General features: G+C 34.4%; 1 long non-coding RNA gene across 1 annotated transcript; it reads right to left on the minus strand.

The window, feature by feature from the left end:
- Positions 1–15,475: 15,475 nt before the first annotated feature.
- Positions 15,476–16,909, minus strand: LOC105178947 (uncharacterized). Its single transcript, XR_849191.3, has 3 exons — positions 16,276–16,909; positions 15,845–15,910; positions 15,476–15,764 (listed from the first exon to the last, which is right to left on the minus strand). It is a non-coding gene; the product is annotated as an uncharacterized LOC105178947 (long non-coding RNA).
- Positions 16,910–17,609: the final 700 nt, after the last annotated feature.

Consider the following 17,609-nt stretch of genomic DNA (forward strand, 5'->3'; position numbering starts at 1 on the left):
CAACTCCGAGTTGGTTCGCTACTTTTTTAACAACTTCATCATTTGAATCAAGCTTTGACCTTCACAATTAGTATAGCAGCATTAAGTGGATCAATGTTACCAATCACAACATAGGAAATTACACTCTAGAATTAAAAGTCTGTCTTCTATTGAACTCACAGTTGTAAACAAAATTCATCCTTTTCAAGCCTTCCCAAGGAGCGAGAGTGGATAACCTGTAGAATAACAAATCAAAAAAGTCAGGATATATTAGATGAAAGTTAGAAGCATCACATCATTGCTTTCACAAGAAGGCAGTTACGAGGAAAAAGAATAGTTTTAGACTTAGAACCATTATTTTGGGGTTACACGCACATGCACACTAAGATAATGCGAGTCAAGACCAGGTGCAAGAGAAAGAGCAAAACTTTTTAAGAATTGTGGAAGATAATATGATGGATCACTCGATAATATTATACTCCGATATGATTCATTGTTTCTCGGAGGTGACAACGTACAAATTTTATATTTTGTATACTTTCAAGAAAATAATAGCATCAAATACCAAAATACTTCAATAGGTAAAACCTTTTGCAGTCAAACAAAAAATACAGGCTGGGAAAGTAATTAATTATGCTTTGTTCATGTAATTAATGTATACAATAGTCAATATGCGGCATAGCATCGACTATGTGATAAAAGGGACCATTTGAAAGAGGAGAAATGCAAAGAGAGAAAACAAAACAGAAGTCGAAGAGCAATAAAGCACACAAACATAGTCATCACACTAAGATAACGAGAAACAAGGAACAAGAGAGGGAGAAATAGAAAGGGCAAGGAATTTCAAAGAATCGTGGAAGATAATATGATGAGATCTGTTGGGAATTTATCCATAAAGTCATGAACCCAAATGAAACAATACCTACAGAGATAATGGTGGATTTGAAAACCCTTATACAATAATTTTAGGTCAATGAATAAAGAAAGAATAACAAAAAATAAGCCATATGAAAAGCAGTAAAGTAACTAGTTCACGAGCCAAATCAGGTAACCGAATGCCCAAGCACCACCACCGGCCGACAACCCTCAAGGTTGCAAAAAATCCACAAAGCCACCAAGACACAAAGACCCACAAAGAGACCACTTAGGCTTCATTTAGAATCACTCAGAATTCCACTAAAAAGTTTCTTTCACACTCAGCAAATATTCTCATGAAGTATTTCACGAAGAGGGGATTTAGTTTTGTTGTTGTTCTATCTCTTTAAAATCATAGAATACCAATATATTTATATATATAGATAGAACACAGAGAACAGAGATAGAAAGACGTGAGATAATGAGAGATTTCCAAGATTATTGAAAACATAGAGGAACAAAACCAGAGATAGAAAGGAGGGAGCGGAAGAGGTGTCGGCTGAATAGTGGAAGAATAGGGTTAAGTAGTGATTTAGGGTTACGTAGAAGAAGGGTCGGGTTAGGCAATGGGCTAGGCAGCAAGTGGGCTGCCATCCAAGTGTGGGGGGGGGGGGCATGGGTCAAAAAATCCAACAACATCATTGGATAATATAACATTATACTCCAAAATGATTCATGCTTTCTTGGAGGGATAATGTACACGTTTTATATTTTCTATAATTTTAAGCGAATAATTGCATCAGATATCCAAATACTTCAATAGGTTTTATGAAACAAATAATATGGGCTAGGAAAGTAATTTAACTACGCTATCTTTAGGTAGCTTAAACAATAGTCAATATGCAGCAAATCACTGACTATGTGATAAAAGGGACTATCTCAAGGAGGAGAAACACGTAGAGAAAAATAAAAGACAAGTTTGAGAGCAAGCAAGAACACAATGTCTAATATGACAGTGAAATAAATGAGGTGCTTGCAATAGCAAGCTCCAATGTGGCAAATACGAGTCTCATCTATGTTAGCCCTGTTATTGTTACTTTTAAGTATAAAATTCAAGTAGAAACATAATGATTCATTTTCTAGGCACGAGATATTGGATAAGTGTAAACTCGAGAAAGCTAGAGATACGATTTTAGTCAAATGCAAAGCTACTATATGAAGTCTAAAATTATAAATAACTATTGATATGACACTACAAAGGGAACCTATGGAAGAGAATTTGAGTGAGAAGGAGCTATTTGAAAGAATAAAAAGGACAACATCTAGTAGAGATATACTCTCATTAAAAATAACTAAAAGTTGAAGGTTACAAGGAAGTATGCACGTGCATGCTTATCTGCACCTCGGTCCGGATGGAGGAACGTATAAAGTGAGTTTTTACAGAAATGCGCATTCGCATCTACTTTGGGAGAGAGGAAGACATGAAGTGAGCTTGACATAAATGCTTATCCGCATCTAGGTCTGGAGGGAGGAACCTGAGCTTGTCGTAAATGCTCATCCGCATCTAGGTTCAGAGGGAGGAAGACATGGAGTAAGTGTGACGTGCATGCTCATGCGCATCTAAGTTTAGGGGGAGGAAGGTGAGAAAAAATTAAGTTTGTCTTGCATGGTAATTTGCGTCTAGGTATAGATGGTGGAAATTAAAAAAAAAGTAAGTGTGATGTACATGCTCATTCGCATTTAACTCTGGAGGGAGGTAACTAAAAAAGTAGTGAGCATGATGTGCATGCTCTCCCATTTTTAGGTTTGGAGGGAGGAAGGTTGAGAAAGAAGTCAGCTTGACTTGCATGCTCATCCATGTCTAGGTACGGAGGGAGGAAAGTTGAGAGGTTTCATATTTCTTTAAATTCGAATAACCAAAAAATTGCAAGAAAGTTGAAATTCGTACATGGTTTTCAGTCTCATTAAATGAAACCTCCTTCAAAAGAATTTTTGGGTCAAGGTCAGAGAATAACTTGGAAACACCCAACACATTTAAATTATTCCTACAAAACAAACAACCAGGGGAACGGAAGAAGAGGATTGGACATCTTTTGAGTGATGTGTTTACATTAAAGAAAAGCTCAAATATGAAGAACTGCTAGTTGTTAAAGAGGCAATTTCGAAAAATATTAATGAGGTACCGAAATGAACTATATGCCGAAAAGGTCCAAGTTAGACCAATATGGATTATGTTTGATACTTTAGGAAAAGATATTCCCAGAATCCAGCAACACGATCAACAAAAGAATGGAATATGACATGTGAAACATGTATCTTGTAACTACAATATAGTGATTCTACCTAAGATGCAAATGCATACAGATAAATATTACTAATTAATATGAGCACAATATTTATGAAAATGTACTTGAAGGCTACGCTGGTATTCAAGGAAAGATGGAATATCCGGGCAAAGAAATAGCTTCCTTGTTTGAGCAGGCAGTGACTTTTGATACCAGACAATGTCCCCATCCTCTAGCTGCAATAAAAGAAATCGAAAAGTTATCAAAATACAATCTTTGTCCTAACAAGATACTTGTGCTTGTGATTTTCATATACCTAGTTAGATGTAAATGTAAGTCCCGTGTCAATGTACGCACACATGACTATGGGCTCAAACTTTATCTCTTGAGAAGCAAAAAACACAAGATATCTTCACCATTTAAAATATACTTGGGCCTTTTGTGAAAGATATCTTCAACATTTAAACTGTATATGTGCATTTTATGAAAGATATCTTCACCATTTAAAATGAATATGTGCATTATATTCCATATGCATAGCAATTTTTAAGTTCTTGTAAAGAAATTGCATCTAACATGAGTTTTGTTCATCTCCATGACATTTGACAGATGCAATAATAGCTCCATTTAATGAAAAAAGTTGCATGTAGGTTTCATTTTAAGTTGCAGCTGACAACAATCTATTAGGATTGTTACCAGGATGTAGAAATAAGCAAATACTATCTCTTCCATTTATATATTGGAACAAACCCCGAAGAGTTCTATCTCTTCATCAGGAGCATAGCCTGCAAGTTGATTTAACTTCTCTAGAATATCTAATGGCTTATCATAGCTCTTGACAAAAAGTCTTTCAGCATATCTGGTACGAAATGAGAATAGATTAAAGGCCAATACCATTCTTTTATCTTTACTTTTCAGAGAATTACTCCTGTCTATCCTTTGTATAGATATTTACTACACATAGAAACTCATGGGAAACAAGGGAACAAGGAAAATACCTTAACTCCCCTTCCTCAGGCTCATAAAGGTTAAAGAACAGTAAAATGTCATCACTTTCTTTATCAGGAATATTTCATAGTCCATAAGAGTATTTTGATCTAAGCACTATAACAAAATTGATGGAAATCTAATGAGGTCTAACGAAATATATTAATTATTTGGTGGATGTTAAAATCAGGTGGTCTTCATAAATTTTCAAATAAGAAGGGGGTAATTTTAATTTTGTAAAACTTCAGGAGAGCTCTTTATAATTACTTACCTTTATATATTTAACTAAACTAACAAGTAAATTAAGTTATCCTACTCACCTACAAACCATATTGCCCAGCATGATGTCTGTTATCACCATCGAGATGTTCAACTGCAACACACTTATCAAATGAAGCATAGACATCATGACATCCCTTTACATAAAGCTGAAGATCTACCGCATAGAGGACACAAAAAAATATAAAATGAATTTAAAGTCCTAAATAGATTAACTACAAGTACCATAGAATGACTCCTGTCTACTAGACTTGTAATCGACATTGCTGCATTCAAGGTAGTTCTTGGGGTGCCTTTCAAATAAGTATTGTATAGCACCATCCACAACAGTTCTCTAATAATGGTAAGAGGATAACAATTAGTTAAGAATTCAAAAGTTTTTAATCAAATTGACAATAGTAGTATTCTATTTTTAGTGGACCTTCATTTTCTCTTTCTCACATAGGACTCTGTTGAGTTCGTGTACATCATGTTGCAGGAAAGCATCATGTGTATCCCTCCCAAAGGATCTTGTCAAGTCTTTTGTTGCAACACTGCTCTTACTGTGTTGAAGATTCTAAAATAAGCTCTGTAGGGCATAGGTATACTTGTCGATGGCTCATCATTAACACTAGTTGTCATTCCATTCAAGGATTACATAAATTTATCAAATATCAAAGATACTAATAATTTTTCAAACAACAATGGTATTTATAATTTTGAAAAACCTTAAGAGGTCATTGAAATTTATCCTAAATATAATGATCATTTTAACCTTTTGTCTCACTAGTGTATTGATGTTTGAGTGTCAGTTACATGATTCTTTTGTCAGGAGGACATGCTTGTATTTTTCAGACTTTTATTCCTTATTATTTGAGTCTTGTCAAAGGACCACCTTAAGATTGATGATTTTTTTTTCAGGATGCTAAGAAAGGGATCTTGTTTACTGACTGTCGACCAATGCTCCAGCTTCACTTAAAACAGTTTGAATACGAGTTTGTACGGGATGGTATGGTAAAGGTTAGTAGTTAAACTTCTCTTCCAACTTATGAGATGCATGATTTGCAAATTGTTGTTATCATATTGTACTGGTGAATATAATGTAAAGATTAGAGCAAAAAAAGTGTACAAATTGGCTAAATCTTACCTCTTTCTGTGTGCAGCTTAAGAAGATTGGTTAGATAATAGCTTTGTTCTAGTTCTATAACATATATTACTATCAAGATTGCAAGTTAGATAAGTTTTCTCTTACTAGAAGCAAATACAATAAAAAATAGCCTTCTTATGATAGTCAACTTTATTGCTTGGGTATGTCCTACCAAGACTAATGACTAACATCCCATAGCCTAAATTGAAATTTTTGTCTTCATGTTAGAGGATGGCACTTTTACGACACCCAAATATGGAGGTGGTAATTTAGTGACATTAACTATTATTATTTGTGCAATTTCAGGACTCTAGCAATTAGAGTCCCCAAATTTGGTCGGAAAATGCTAAGGGGATATCTTCTTGGATTTTCAACAAGGGGATTTATCTTACTAAACAAAATAAATAAAATAAAATAAATTATGTGCCACAAAGGGAGTTCAGGCTACCTATTGAAGCTTTGACTAATTGGTGCATTAATAAATGACCGCTATGAGTTTCCTCTTGAACTTGATCTGGATAGAGATAATGGAAGATGCTTGTCACCTGAAGCTAATAAAAGAGTGCGCAACCTCTATACACTTCACAGGTTAGTAAATAGATGTTTCCACCATCCCATTTTAATTTGTTCGGCAAGTAGAATTCTTTTTTTTTTTTTTTTTGGCTTTAACAACTGCAATTTCTGTTATGACAAATCCTTTCTTTGTACTTTATTTAGCTTAAATACAATTTTCATCCTCTATCTTTTGCATTATAATGGTTCATTCATTTATTTTTTCAGTGTAGCAAATATGTCATGTAAATTTGTAAATTTTATCAATTCTGGCCCTTCGATCATCGGGGTTTATAAATGTTGGCGGAGAAAAACATATTCCTCACACATGCTTCTACTTTAATTTGGACTTTGGCTCCCATTGGTATGGACCAAAATTGTAAAAAAATTGAAAGCATAGGACCTATTTTGCAAATTTAGAAAGAGAAAGAACTAAAATGCCAAAATTCAAAAAATATAGGACAGAATTTTGTTCCAGCGAAAATTGACCATTGGGATTACTTTCTTATTCAAATTGCAACATCTCTAAATTTTCTTATTTTTCACACTTGCAAAACTTTTAGGTTACATTTTCATTCTAACTATTTTCCTTCTTTTCAGTGTTTTTGTCCATAGTGGTGGTGTGCACGGCGGACACTATTATGCTTTCATAAGGCCAACTCTATCCAACCAGTGGTATTGAGTTAGCTATGGAATTTAATCCATGAAAAATTGCATACCTATATTTGTAAATGTTCTTTAGCTTTGTATTGTCTGAGAAGCTTAAACTTAACTAGCTTCATTTGACACACTATGTTTTTATTCTAATGCTTTTTAGCAAAAAATTGATATCACGTCCTACAAGTTAGCCTCTTTGCGATTTTGGTACACAATTAATTTTTTTATGAAATATATTAGAATTAAGGCTTGGCATGCAAATTGCAAAAATGGGACCAAATTGCCAAAGAGTAACTTGTGAGACGTAAGGAAAAGTTACATTTTTGGTCCCATATGTTAGGGCCTGTTTCACTTTAGTCCCATTTATTAAGATTTTCTCACATTGTATCCCATAAGTTGAAAATTTTCTTAATTTTAGTCCTTAAGTACATTTTTCATCCAATAATTAATGGAACCCTCATAATCCCCCTTAAAAACCTTCTAACAGCTCCATTAATTATTTTACGAAAAAGTACAATGAGAACTAAAAATGAGAAAATTTTGAATTTATGGGATGCAATGTGAGAGAATCACAAAAAATGGGACTATTTGGAAAAGGCCCAAACATATGGGACCAAAAATGCTATTTTCTCGAGACATAAAAGTGCAAGTTTTCTGCTTTTAGCAATAGATTACATGTAGATCTCTTGTTGCAAACTACATGAAAACAATCATTCTGAATGGTTTCAAGTATAAATTCGATGATGAATGAGTGACAAAACAAGACATAATAAAGGCTTTAGACGAGCTTTATGGAAGTGAAGAAGAAGTAAGTTTTCCTTTTATTTTTCCTGCTTTTGTTAAAACTTGTTGATACTTACTTACCTTTTCATTTATGTCTTCACAGCATGTAATGACGACAAATCCAGATAATGCCGCCTCAATTTTATGAGGCAGTCTAATGCCTATATGCTGGTGTACATACGTGAAAGTGACATGGATAAAATACTGTGCGACATTGATGATAGAGATATTTCTCAGCATCTTAAGGTTTGATAAAAAATCAGCTCAAGTAATTTTTTTTTTATAAAAGAAACTTAGAGGGTGTTTGGCTAAGTGTAATTGAAACATCTTATGCTTCTAGATCTTATAAGATATTTTTAGATTTTATAGATATTTATTCTTATTTTAAAAATAAGTTCTTAAATTATTTGGATAATTATGATGCTTGAGTTTGTATGACATTAGAGTGTTAAACATAATAAGCTTTTAGATTAATTATATTTTGTCATCTGCACTATGACCATTTTTACACATTGGCATCTAAACTTTTTTTGTGTCAACTTACCATCTTAACTTTACAAAATTTTACACTTTGCCATTTATAACTATTTCTCAACCATGGTTTTTATAAAAACAAATCACATGCAGTGCGCATGTGATGTTTAAGGGTTATGTGATGTGATATTTTTTACATATACACAACATGCAATGTTCTTCCGGCATAAAATCAACAAAAGCATGATCATATAAGCAAAGTACTAATTTCGCAAAGTTGATATGGTAAGTTGACACAAAAAAAGTTTTTTATAGCGAAGTGTAAAAATAAGCATAGTTCGGATAGTAAAATATAATTTACCCTAAGCTTTTTATATTGAAACAATAACCAAAAAATTCATCAAACTCTTAGAATTTAAAATTATAGAAATAGCTAATTTTGTTTTGGGGGGATGTAAATTATATGAAGGTTAAAGCTGAAATACTAATAAAATAATGAGTGTGTTTTTGTTTTTTGGACATTAAGAACTTATAAGATATTTTTAAAAAAAGATAGGTGAAGTTAACCTTTTGTTAAAGAGCTTATAAGATCCAAAACATCTTACCTAGGATTTCATGAGCTCTTCACAAAAAAACAAAAAAAAAATTACTAAATGGTTCTCAAGAGCTTATAGGGTTCTAAACATCTTATAAAATATTTCAATCATGTGCTTATAAGCTTAGCCAAACACCCTGTTATTCTTTTTCTATATATTTCACATTAGTACAATTTTTTGTTCGTGTAGGAGAGGTTGAAGATGGAGCAAAAAGAGAAAGAACAAAAGAAGAAAAAAAAAAGCAGAAGCTGATATGTACATGATTGTAAAGGTAAATTATATTAACAGTTCTTTTACATAGTAACCGTTTTACTATTTCATTGTCTCCATTATAAGCAGATTTTTAATTAGGGAAAGATGGTGATGTCTTTATATTGTGACTGATGAAGATTTTGCAAGGCAGATTGGAAAGGATATATGTTTTGATTTAGTGGATCATGCCAAAGTTAGAAGGTTTTGTGTTCAGAAGCTTAAACCATTTCATACTTTTAAGGTATATAAGTATTTCCAATTGATTGAAGTTAGGCTCTCATAATCTTATCAGTTGTTTTGTCCTTTTATACAGATTGAATTTTCTATTATAATTCATGTTGTAGTTTTTATTCCATAACATACATACACACCTTAATATAAAGATTACATGATTAATTTCATCTAAGGAAGGATTTTGTACACATGTCGTGTAACTTGAATGTAATAGAATTTGTAACTAACAACTGCACTAGGAAATTTAATTCCAGAGCTAGATGCTATGCTAATAAGCATTTACGTAAACCTCACTTCATGTCTTCCTCTCTCCCGACGTAGATGTGCATTTATGTCAAAACTCACTTTAGACGTTCCTCCATCCGGACATAGGTGCAGATGAGCATGCACATGCGTACTTCCTTCTAACTTTAAACTTTTAGTTATTTTTAATGAGAGTATATCTCTACTAGATGTTGCCCTTGTTATTCCTTCAAATAGTTCCTTCTCACTCAAATTCTCTTCTATAGGTTCCCTTTGTAGTGTAATATCAATAGTCATTTATAACTTTAGACTTCATATAGTAGCTTTCTATTTGGCTTAAAACCATATCTCTAGCTGTCTCGAGTTTACGCTTATCTAATATCTCGCGCCTAGAAAATGAATCGTTATGTCTTTAGTTGAATTTTATACTTAAAAATAGCAATAAGAGGGCTAACATAGATGAGACTCGTATTTTCCACATTGGAGCTTGCTATTGCAAGCACCCTATGCTGCAAATCTCTAAAGATGAACAACCCATTTGTTGCACTGCCATATTAGACATTTGCATTCTTGCTTGCTCTCGAACTTATCTTTTATTTTTCTCTACGTATTTCTCCTCCTTGAGATAGTCCCTTTTATCACATAGTCGGTGATCTGTTGCATATTGACTATTGTATAAGCTACCTGAAGATAGCGTAGTTAAATTAATTTCCTAGCCCATATTATTTGTTTCATAAAAAAGTTTTACCTATTGAAATATTTGGATATCTGATGCAATTATTCGCTTAAAATTATAGAAAATATAAAACATGTACATTGTCTCTCCAAGAAAGCATGAATCATTCCGGAGTATAATGTTATATTATACAATGATGTTGTTGGATTTTTTGGCCCATGGCCCAACCCCCCCCCCCCCCCCCGCCAACTTGGATGGTAGCCCACTTTCTGCCCGGCCCATTACCCGACCCGACCCACAAACCCAACCCTTCTTCTACTTAACCATAAATCACTACTTAACCCTATTCTTTCACTATTCAACCGACGCCTCTTTCTCTCCCTCCTTTCTATATCTGGTTTTGTTCCTCTCAAGTTTCTAATGATCTTGGAAATCTCTCACCATCTCACCTCTTTCTATCTCTGCTCTCTGTGTTCTATTTATGTTATATATATATTGGTCTTCTATGGTTTTAAAGAGATAGAACAACAACAAAACTAAAACCTCTCTTCGTGAAATACTTTGTGAGAATATTTAGTGATATTGTGAGTGATTCTATATGATATTGTTAACGTGTTCCAATCCAAGATATTGCTCCCAAGAAACACAAATACTGCTTCTCTGTAGAGCCAAAACATAATATGAAATTCAAGCGCATCTGCATATAAAAATTGTCACAGAGTGTGTCTGTGTGAGAGAGTGAGTGAGACTTGGAAATGGTCGAATAAAGTATCTGAGTCCTCCAAGTATTCTGCTTGACTATGCGATACAAAAGCAAATCTCCACTACATAAAATCAAGAAGATTCAAGCAGAAAGTAGAAGTTGTAGCATGCCTAACCGCATAAGCATCATACCATCATTTTCATTTAAAGTTATTGTAACAATTAGGCTCGGGCTGGAATACCTTCGAAAATTCCTCATATGGTACTTGCAACTTGTTCTACACACGATCCTTGATACGAGACAAAGTTTCACTAATAAAAATGGCTCGCCAAGATTTTTAATTCGTTGCCAGAAGCAAAAATGAATATATAAGATTTAAAACTAAGAAAATGAAAGAGATAATGCAGTTGCAGTTGGATTAGAGAGGTAGAACGAGTACAAATATCTGAGAAAAACTATGAAGTAACGAACTGAAAATAGTACCGTCTGATTTTGAGCCTCCTCATGCATGAGGTGACACACATGAATCAAACATTTACTTGGCCAAGAAATTTCTCTTCCTCTGGAATCTGCAATGAGAAATTATAAAAGTAGAGAAATTATTGATAATAAAGATGAACATTTGGGGAAGCCAATTTTAAAGGAAAAAGTGTCATAGCCTATCAAAGACACAATACTAACATGCAAAGCAATTAGCAAGATATTTTTTGTTATGTGTATCACCTGAAAAATGCAAGCATTTATATACATAGACACACATATGTATAGAGATAGAAATAGACCTCCTCTGCTCGTAAAGTCCAGCGATTGTCATTTATTGCTGCGATCTTATCACTATTAGGATATATCTGTAGGAACTTGGAGTTTCAGCAACTTAACATATTAGCATAGAAGGCTAGACATTAGGAATTTCTAACATCCATTTGCAAATACAATATACAATTTACTAACAAAAACCTAGGAAGTACTGAGGCTAAACTTCCAAGTCAGAGTGCACATCTCCGACACGTGCAATTTGTGTGTAGTCAACCCATATAAGATTTTTCAGCGTAAAATAAGTTGAATTTCACTATTTAAGTTGGATTATTAAGTAAAAGTTTAGACAAATATTATTTTTATATTAATATTATGAAACTAATGAATGAAACAGAAAGACGGTGCAATAATTCAGGACCTTATAGATCTTGGATAAAAAGTTTCACCTGTTTGACGTAAACATTGCAAACTTAAAAATCATATAACGCTATGTTATGCGACAAATCTTAGAATTCTAGGACTACACACATGCACACTCCCGATAATAACTTGTCAGCTATATTACCTTCTCCTTGAGATGCTCAAGCACATCACCAACAGTGCTTTATTTTTGCAGCCTAATACTGTGAGTTTCCAGGTATATATGGAAAACAAATGAGATATTTAACGTTTGCTAAATATATAATAAATTTGCAAGTCTTGCATATGTATGCACTTTGTTAGTTTCACACCCTCATCAAATGAACCCCGACTTAGTGTTGTACGAATGCATACTTGGTCGTAATAAAACAGCATCTCTAACAAGTTTTCTACTCCTTGATATCTTATAGGATGAGCTTTTGGTCGGTGAGAGTAGATATAACGTGATGTAAGCCGTAGTTTGGATGGATCATCGACTCTGAGTTGGTTCGCTACTCTCTTAAGAACTTCATCATATGAATCAAGCTTTGACCTTCACAATTAGTGAAATTTGAATAGCAGCATTAAGTGGATCAATATTACCAATCATAACATAGGAAATTACCCTCTAGAATTAAAAGTCTGTCTTCTGTTGAACTCACAGTTGTAAACAAAATTCATCATTTTCAGGCCTTTTCAAGGAGCGAAAGTGGATAACCTGCAGAACAATAAACCAAAAAAGTCATAATATATTAGATGGAAATAAGAAGCATCACATCATTGCTTTCACAAGAAGGTAGTTGCGGGGAAAAATAATACTTTTCGACTTAGAACCATTATTTTGGGATCACTGAAAGGAAATAGATGTTATAAAATGGGGTACATTGAGTAACTAATATTGTCCAGGTATGCACTTGCACATGCACACTATGATAATGGGAATCAAGACCAGGTGCGAGAGAAAGTTCAATTTTAAAGAATCGTGGAAGATAATATGATGAGATCACTAGATAATATGATGAGATCCCTAGATAATATTATACACCCATATGATTTATTGTTTCTCGGAGCTGACAATGTACAAATTTTATATTTTGTATACTTTAAGCAAATAATAGCATCAAATACCAAAATACTTCAATAGGTAAAACCTTTTGTTGTCAAACAAATAATACGGGCTCGGGAAGTAATTAATTATGCTTTGTTCAGGCAATTAACGTATAGAATCATCAATATGAGGCACAACATCGAATATGTGATAAAAGGGACCATTTCAAGGAAGAGAAATGCAAAGAGAGAAAATAAAAGAGAAGTCGAAGAGCAATAAAGCGCAAAAACATAGGCATCACACTAAGATAACGAGAAACAAATAGCACGAAAGGGAGAAATAGAAACAACAAGGAATTTCAAAGAATCGTGGAAGATAATATGATGAGATCTGTTGGGAATTTATCGACAAGGAACCTAAATGAAACAATAACTACAGAGATAATGTGGACTTGAAAACCCTTGTACAATAATTTTAGATCAATGAATAAAGAAAGAATAACAGAAAAATAACAATATGGAAAGCAGTAAAGTAACTGATTCAGGAGCCAGATTCGGCAACTGAATGCCCAAGCGCCACCACCGGCCGAGAACCCTCATGGTTGTAAAAAATCCACAAACCCACCAAGACACAAAGACCAACAAAGAGACCACTTAGGCTTCATTCAGAATACTCAGAATTCCACTTAGAAGTTTCTTTCACACTCAGCAAATATTCTCATAAAGTATTTCACGAAGAGGGGTTTCCGTTTTGATGTTTTTCTATCTCTTTAAAATCATAGAAGACTAATATATATATACATAGATAGAACACAGAGAACAGAGATAGAAAGAGGTGAGATGATGAGAGATTTCCAAGAGCATTGGAAACTTAAGAGTAACAAAACCAGAGATAGAAAGGAGGGAGAGGAAGAGGCATCGGCTGAATAGTGGAAGAATAGGGTTAAGTACAAGAAGGGTTTGGTAATGGGCTGGGCAGCAAGTAGGCTGCCATCCAAGTGGGGGGGGGGGACGCATGGGCCAAAAAATCCAACAACTTCATTGGATAATATAACATTATACTCCAGAATGATTCATGCTTTCTTGGAGAGACAATGTACATGTTTTATATTTTCTATAATTTTAAGCGAATAATTGCATCAGATATCCAAATACTTCAATAGGTAAAACTTTTTTATGAAATAAATAATATGGGCTAGGAAAGTAATTTAACTACGCGATCTTTATGTAGCTTATACAATAGTCAATATGCAGCACATCACTGAGTATGTGATAAAAGGGACTATCTCAAGGAGGAGAAACACGTACAGAAAAATAAAAGATAAGTTCGAGAGCAAGCAAGAAAGCAAATGTCTAATAAGGCAGTGCAATGAATGGGTTGTTCATCTTAAGAGATTTGCAGCATAGGGTGCTTGCAATAGCAAGCTCGAATGTGGCAAATAGGATTTTCTCATCAATGTTAGCCCTCTTATTGCTATTTTTAAGTTTAAAATACAAGTAAAGACATAACCATTCATTTTCTAGGCCCGAGATATTGTATAAGCGTAAACTCGAGACAACTAGAGATATGGTTTTCAGTCAAATGCAAAGCTACTATATGAAGTCTAAAATTATTAATAACTATTGATATTACACTACAAAGGAAACCTATAGGAGAGAACTTGAGTGAGAAGGAACTATTTGAAAGAATAACAAGGACAACATCTAGTAGAGTTATACTCTCATTAAAAATAAATAAAAGTTAAAGTTTAGAAGGAAGTACGCACGTGCATGCTCATCTGCACCTAGGTTCGGATGGAGGAACGTATAAAGTGAGTTTTCACATAAATGCGCATCCGCATCTATGTCGGGAGAGAGGAAGACATGAAGTAAGCTTGACGTAAATGCTTATCTGCATCAAGGTCTGGAGGGAGGAACCTGAGCTTGTCGTAAATGCTCATCCGCATCTACGTTTGGAGGGAGGAAGACATGGAGTAAGTGCAACGTGCATGCTCATCCGCATCTAAGTTCAACGGGAGGAAGGTGAGAAAAAAGTGAGCTTGTCTTGCATGGTAATCCGCATCTTGGAGTAGATGGTGGAAATTAAAAAACAAGTGTGACTTACATGCTATTCACGTCTAACACCGGAGGGAGGAAACTGAAAAAGTAGTGAGCATGATGTGCAAGCTCTCCCATGTTTAGGCTTGGAGGGAGGAAGGTTGAGAAAGAAGTCAGCCTGACTTACACGCTCATCCATGTCTAGGTACGGAGGGAGGAAATTACGAGAGGTTTCATATTTCTCTAAATTCGAATAACCCAAAAATTGCAAGAAAGTTCAAATTTGTACTTGGTTTTCAGTCTCATCAAATGATTTTTTGGTTCAAGGTGAGAGAATAACTAGGAAACACCCAACATATTTAAAATATTCTTAGAAAACAAGCAACCAGGGGGAACAAAAGAAAAGGATTGGACATCTTCTGAGTCATGTGTTTACATTAAAGAAAAGCTCAAATATGAAGAATTACTAGTTGTGAAAGAGGTCATTTCGAAAAACATTAATGAGCGATCGAAATGAACTATATGTCGAAAAGGTCCAACTTAGACCAATATGGATTATGTTTGATACTTTAGGAAAAGATATTCCCACAATCCAGCAACACGATCAACATAAGAATGAAATATGACATGTGAAACATATATCTTGTAACTACAATATAGTGATTCTACCTAGGATGCGAATGCATACAAATAAATATTACATTAATATGAACACAATATTTATGAAAATGTACTTAAAGGCCATGCTGGTATTCAGGGAAAGATGGAATATCCGGGAAACGAAATAGCTTCTTTGTTTGAGCAGGCAGTGACTTTTCAACCAGACAATGTCCCCATTCTCTAGCTACAATAAAAGAAACAGAAAAGTTATCAAAATACAATCTTTGTCCTGACAAAATGCTTGTGCTTGTGATTTTCATATACCTGGTTAGATGTAAATGTAAGTCCCGTGTCGATGTACACACATGACTGTGGGCTCAAACTTATCTCCTGAGAAGCAAAAAACACAAGATATCTTCACCATTAAAAATATATTTGGGCATTTTGTGAAAGATATCTTCAACATTTAAACTGTATATGTGCATTTTATGAAATATATCTTCACCATTTAAAATGAATATGTGCATTATATTCCATATGCATAGCATTTTTCAAGTCCTTGTAAAGAAATTGCATGTAACATGAGTTATATTCATCTCCATGACATTTGACAGACGCAATAATAGCTCTATTTAATGAAAACAGTTGCATGTGGGTTTCATTTTAAGTTGCAGCTAACAACAATCTATTAGGATTGTTACCAGTATGTAGAAATAAGCAAATACTATCTCTTCCATTCATATTTTGGAACAAACCTCGAAGAGTTCTATCTCTTCATCAGGAGCATAGCCAGCAAGTTGATTTAACTCCTCTAGAATGTCTGATGGCTTGTCATAGCTCTTTGTAGAGTGGATATCACCAAGATAACCAAATCAACTATTACAATAATGGAGTACAAAACTCCTTAAGAATATTACAAACTGAATATTACCAATTTAAATGAATGATAACAATGAATAAAAGAATAAACAGAAATAACAATTTTGTTGAAAGAACTCGGCTCAGATTAAGCAAGATCGAAACGAGGGAATACAGTCACAAAAGTCCCGCACCCAAACCACTGACCCACGGTAATACCACAGAAAACTCAGAAACCCGACCACACACTTAAGATCAGTTAGATCTTTTTCTCACACGGTCACAAAGGCCCCCAACTCTCGATTTCACGAAGAAATGTAAGAAAGCTTAGGAAGGAGATAATCACTTTTTAGTATCTTAGGAAAGGGGAAGAAAAACCCCTGTTTAAAAGGTCGAGAGAAGAGGTGAGAATGGAAGGTTAGACAAGCTTTTCTAAAACCATCAGATTAGTTTAGGAAAGAGGCCATGGATTTTGGTGAAAGAGAAGGGAAAAGATCACAGAGAGGATATGGTGAAGAACAAGCAGACGGCGCAAGAGAGAGGTGAGGAATGAGGGCTAGGGTTAAGAGAAGGTATATAAGTACCTGGGTAGGTGGGTCGGGCATAGGTCGTTCATGGGCTACCGAGTGGGCCGGGTTATGGGCTACCATGTGGGCCTAGTTAAATAAGGTCATTGGGTCATAAATATAACACACTCCGCCTTGGACCAAGACCTTCTAATAAGGAACAAGGTCCGGATTAAAAGTGTTGGATCTGGCATTCTCATCATAGCCTAAGGCCCCGCCTTAGTGTACGTGCAACTGAGAAATAGTGTCTAACCTACAGCAGAGTTAACCTGGAACAGGATTTAAAATTTTTAATCAGTTAACAAATTTCTCAACAGGCAAACACTTAGTACCCATATCAGCTAGGTTTTTCCTTAGTTTTAATCATTTCTAATTTTATAACTTCTTTACTCACAATGTCACGAATAAAATGGTATCTCACATCGATGTGTTTAGTCCTATCATGAAAAACAGGGATTTTGCAAAGTTGGATACAGGATTGACTTTCAGAAAAAACCATAAGTTTATTGTTGAGGAAACCAATTTCTTTGATTAGTCCTTCTAGCCAAATTACCTCTTTAAAGGCTTCAATAGTAGCAATGTATTCCGCTTCAGTGGTAAACAAAGCAACAATATGTTGTAGTTGGGATTTTCAACTTATGCATGAGCCACACAAAGTGAAGATG

Source organism: Sesamum indicum, linkage group LG3 (genome assembly GCF_026168435.1).
Source record: "Sesamum indicum cultivar Baizhima isolate 11 linkage group LG3, ASM2616843v1, whole genome shotgun sequence".
Lineage (NCBI taxonomy): Eukaryota > Viridiplantae > Streptophyta > Magnoliopsida > Lamiales > Pedaliaceae > Sesamum > Sesamum indicum.